Raw genomic sequence first — 6,082 nt, forward strand, 5'->3', positions numbered from 1 at the left:
GAGGTTTTTCCTTTATGGCTACCATGAGGTTTATATAAAACATCTTATAGTTATACCAGTCTATTTTAAGTTGATGACAACTTCACTACAGTTATATGAAAACTATACTCTTTTACTGCTCTCCTCATTTTATGTTTTTGATGTCATAATTTACATCTTTTTATATTGTGTATTCATTAACATTGTCATAGCTATACTTACTTTTAATGTTTTTGTCTATTCATCTTTGTACTAGAATTACGTGATTTACATACCAGCATTACAGTGTTAGGATAGTCTGAATTTGAATATATACTTATCATTGTCAGTGTGTTTTATACTTTTACATATCTTCATATTAGTAACAACTGATTGTTGAAAAGTTTGATCTAATGTAGAATCTGATTTCAGTTCTGTTTAGGACTTCTATTTCTGGAAATACAGTTCATCATATACCCTGAAAAAAATCCACAGTTCAAAACACCAAAAATAAGAGCTTAAGTATGTATAAATTTTTAATGCTTAACTAAGCTCACAAGTAATTAAGGAAAATTTCTGGAATCAGAAGTGAAAAGCAGCAAACATGGAGTATAAAGATTGATTTAACCCCAAGACCATCAAAACTAATATTAGGAACATAGACACTAGGATTTTAAGACCCATTTAGAAAACAGAAGAACATTGGACCCAGGCAAAGCAGAAAGTAGAAATTGAGATTCCCCTCCTCTGAATAAAGGCCAGAATAAAGTTTAAATAACTTATTATTTGAAAAGAAAGAAGAGGAAATTACTTGTCATACCTTTATTTCTTATTTTTATAAGAACAATGGAAGGTTTTCCACCATGAGTGTGTTACCACACTGCCCTCACATGGGTCTAAGGGTTGAATTTATATTGCTTATATCTAAGCGACTTTAATCTCAGAAATTAAAATGCACTATCCTCATCTTAGTAGCGATCCCAAGAGCAGAAAATCCTCTTTGGAAGAAATCACTGTCTCAAGATTCCAGATATAAATTAGTGAAATATGAGTACAAGATCCAAAATTACAACAGAAAGAACATCAAGGCAAATATTCATAGCAGGAGATGACAAAAATAAAGTAAGCAGACTTACAAAAAGATAAAAGTATTATAACATTCAAATAGATTTATAGAATATATACTTAAAATATTTAGAAAATGATTATTTTTAACATGTTTATAAAAATTCAAAATGATATTCAAACTAAAAAAGAGATTTAAAGGAACTTAGTAGAACTTACAAATGAAATTTAATGTTGTTAAAAGTTAAAATGCTAAGAACAGCCCAGATAGTAGATAAAAAACAAGTGAGGAAAAATTTGTGGTCTCTAAGAGAAACCTGAAAAATATCGCAGGTACTACTACATAGCTAGACAAAGATATAGAAAATATGAAACATGTTGAGTCATGGAAGATAGAGAAGACTTCATTAGATTTCCAGAAGAGAACAGATACAAATAATGAAACCTAGGGTCCTGGGATTAAGTCCCGCACTGGACCCCTTGCTCGGTGGGGAACTGGCTTCTCCCTCTGCCTACTCTGCCTGCTCTGCCTGCTGCTCCCCCAGTTTTTGCTCTCTCTCTCTCTCTGACAAATAAATAAATAAAATCTTTTTTAAAAGTAATGAAACCTAATGTCAAAAGAGATAATAACTAAGAGTTTTCCAGTATTGAATTAATTTTTAAAAATCCAGAATTTCCAAATTTGGGATACACAGACAATCCTAAGCCAGAATAAAAAAAAGAAATGCATATTTAGGTACACAGCACTAAAATTACAAAACACTGATGACAAAGAGATGATCTTAAAAGCAATGAGGAAGAAAAGACAGATTACTTACCACGGAATAACACTTGTACTGACATTAGAATTCTTAACAACAAATATGAAGGCCAAAATACATGGAATATCTTCAAACTGCTTAAGGAAAATAACTCTTTAGATTTAGTTATCCAGAAAATATATGCTTTTTACAAATGAGGAGAAACTAAAGACCTTTCTTCTAGACAAACAAAAACTGACAGCTTATTACCAATAAATATAGAATCTCACTACATAAACTCTTGAACAAAACTTAAAAATGAGGAATATAAAAAGGAAACTGATCTCAAGAGGAATGTCTAAGTTTCAGGAAGAAATGCAGAACAAACAAAATTGGTAAATGTAGGGATAAACTCTTATAAACCATTATAGTAATATCTAGATTGGAGAATGGTTTTAAAAAAAAATTATAAAGTCTCAACCTCTAGATGGAAGATGACGTAATATGAGTTAAAATGTACTAAGATATTTTAACACTTTGAATAAAATAATATTGATTAGCTCTAGATTTCAAGCATAAATACTGAAGGGGAATCTCAAAAGAATAAAAATAGAGTGTGAAATTTCCAGTACAATAAAAAATAGAACTTTTCAAGCTTAGTAAGTCTAAGAGGAAGGGAAAAACATAATCACAGAAAAATCAGGATAAATAAAAGTGATTATATATTAATATGTAAATGTTATCATATCAAATATATAACAACAATAAATATTAAAATTATCACAATTTCTTAACCCAAATATATGATATATAATAAAAAAACTTACCTAACTCCTATACATTTAGCAGTAGTAATGTACCACTGAACTGTACACTTAAAATGGCTAAAATGGTCAATTTCATATTATGAATTATTACAAAAAATATTTTTAATTACAAGGTATTCAAAGAAACAAGAAAATGCAATCCACAATGAGGAAAAAAGACATTCAATTAAGCCAACTCAAAACTGACACAGATGAAAGATAAGTGGACAAGGACACTAAAAGTCAGTATATTACTATCCTCCATAAATTCCAAAGGTTTATTCAACATACGGAAGGAATTAAATAGACCAAAATCAGATTTCTAAAGATGAGTACTACAATATGTGAGGTGAAAAATACACTGAATAGAACTAACAGCAGATTATACACTGCAAAAGAAAAAATATTGACCTTGATAATAGAAATTCTGCAAAGATAAAAGGAGAGAAAAGATTACATTAACATGAAAGGAGTATCAGTGAGCTATGGGCCAATTTCAAGAGGCCTGATTACATATATATTTTTTGAGTACCCTGGTTACATATTTAAATTTGGAATACCCAAAGGACAGAAGAGAGAAAAGGGACAGAAAAAATTTGTTGAGAAAATAATAACAAAACCGAGCTGTTTTTAGGTGTTCTAAAATAAAGCATAACCACTAATATATGTATACTACAATGGATTTTTTTAAACTAGAAGAGGTAAAATAAAGAAAAGAGGAAAAATATTAGCCCTCTAGCAAAGCAGAGTGAAAAAAATAGGTGACACAGAACATGGAGAGTAAACATAGAAAACAAGACATACAAATTAAAATTGTAAAAATATGACCAAATACATGTAAGTAACCACAACAAATGTGGATGGTTTAAATTCTTATTAAAAATTTAAATTCTCAAAGAATTAATAAAAATTACCTTTACCCTGCCTATTAAAAAGCTATAGTTTCTTTGTTAAAGGTATACCTAGAAAGAAGGGGGGTTGGGCGGATGGGTGAGACTGGTGATGGGTATTAAGGAGGGTGTGGATTGCATGGAGCACTGGGTGTTATACACAATGAATCATGGAACACCACGTCAACAACTAATGATGTATTGTATGGTGACTAACATAACACAATAAAAAAATAATAATAATATTAAGCATCACATAGAAGTTGAAGAGAGACAGGTGACAACATATCCAGCAAATACTAACGAGTGAAAGGATGGACTGGGCAGCCATGGAGGTAAAGGGTTCAGATTTCCCATCAAGAGAGAATTTCCCATTCACATGCAAGGAGTGCAATCAGCTGATGCCCTCCAGTTGCTAAGACCTTCAGGATCCATTTCAGCTTTTGAGCTGAGGTCATACACTTCCCAGCCAATGACTAAACATTTTGCACTTCTGTTCATGAAAGAGTCTTCTTAGAAGCAATCTTTGCTCCAGGGTTTCTCATTGGTTTGGCTAAGACTTTGGCAGTTCTATGTCTGGATCTGAGGCTTTTGTATCCTGCTTCTTCCCCTTTCTTTTCACAGGTCTCATTCAGATCAGTGTCATGGTCTGAAACCTCTCCCTTCCCTATCCTACTTCCTGCCCCTTTAATCTTACAAACAGAAAACCCCTCTCTCCCAAATAACCTTTACTGCTCCTAACTCCATCTCAGCCTCCACTTCCTGACCTGATACACCTGTTTTAGTTTCTAGATTTCTCCTGATTCAGCAGGTCTAAAGTGGATTTGGGTAATCTATGTAATTTTTTATTTCCCCACATAATTCTCATGTTCAACCACATTTAGCACCCCTGTAGTGGAAGATTGTAATACATTTGTCTCCTATACATCATAATTTAGTATTTAACTCTCTTGAAGTCTTTATTTACATGGTATTTTGACATATATTATCAAGGTAAGGTATAAACACAATTTTGCTTTTTTTGTTTTTCAGCGATACTTAAGCATATATTTTTGAACCCAGTTAACTGTGAGCCTCATCCCACCCAGAGATGGATGAAGAATTAATAAAAAGTCAAGGACATGGTTTGATGTCTATTGTAGTGCACTGTTTGGTAATATTTATATGAGGGGGGGTTAATGGACTGGTTTGGGGGCATAGTCAGATGGTGTCAAAATGGTTTGGTCAAAATTATGTGCTCAATGTGATGAGACTAGTTTACCTCCAAAAGAAACTAAGAATCTTTTTAACGATAAAGCCTACTGTAACCAAAATGTCTGGAGGGAGGAAAACAGTGACAAAACATCTGTCTTAAATGTTTCACATGGCAAAACGGAAGAATGAATGGATTTTGTTTTAATTTCTACCATGATAAAAAAAATTAATGTTTTTCCTGCAGTGGAGAAGCAGACTGGTTCTTTTCATAAACTTCCATAAATAAGATATATTTTTCATAAGATTAAAAACAATTAATATACACATTCTTAAGACTGTATTCCACAGAAAAATTGACAGAAAATCATGTCATCCCTTCACAATTATCTTAACACAGAGAACTTATTTTATGGATACCCAATTTCTTTACAATGCATATTCATCCATCTGCTTATATAGTCAATGAACATCTGTTATTTGTTAAATACCTCACAGTAAAATGTACATCATTAAAACACACAATTTCAATTTATCACATCTGCAAAACTGTTAGGCTGTAGCTATCAATACCTCTGTAGTAATATAACGAGTTCAAAAAGCTAACTCTTCATGTGTTCCCTCTGTCTTAGTCTTGCTCTTTCTCATAAACATGACAGAAAATCATAAATCTGGTTTTATTGGTACAATTCTTATTATAATGTTACATCACATTAGTTACTTTGTTGATTAAAAAAAGAAGTGTCAAATTACAGAAAATAAAATAACAGTATATGGAAAAGCACATTCAAACACAGTTGATGGGAATGAAAACTTATACAATTTGAAATATCAGTCAAAATAAAAATGCAACCCTTTGACCAGGTAATTCCACTCAGGAATATTTTTATTAATATATACAATTATTATTATTATCAAATAAATACAAAGAGATCTACCCACAAGAAACATTCTATGTGTTATTGTTTATAATAGCAAAACAAATAATCTAAATGTCTATCAACAGGTCTATGGTTAACTACTTATTACGTAACCATACAATGGAATCTTTGTAACCATTAAAATGAATAAAACTGCTTTGCTTGTGTTGATATAGATCTCTAAGACTTATCATATTATTAGTAAGTACAGAACAGTATCATGGTATGTTTCCATTCATGTCTTGACAAGCATATGGCTATATATGTAAATAGACTCACAAATGTACATACATACCGGGGGTGTATAGACATACGTACCCTAAAATTTTCTGGAAGATTATATAAAAGCTGTTGATTGTTCCTTCTGCAGAGTTCTTTCGTGAGGAAACTCAGTTTTCATTATCTACTATACTGAAAAATTTGAGTATTTTATCATGAGCATTTGCTTTCTTTGTATGAATATCAATTCTTCAATATCTAGCTAAAAGCAGCTAACATTCTAAAATTTTTCA

The sequence above is a fragment of the Lontra canadensis genome, unplaced genomic scaffold (genome assembly GCF_010015895.1).
Source record: "Lontra canadensis isolate GAN:19392208 unplaced genomic scaffold, GSC_riverotter_1.0 scaffold6, whole genome shotgun sequence".
In the NCBI taxonomy this organism is placed as follows: domain Eukaryota; kingdom Metazoa; phylum Chordata; class Mammalia; order Carnivora; family Mustelidae; genus Lontra; species Lontra canadensis.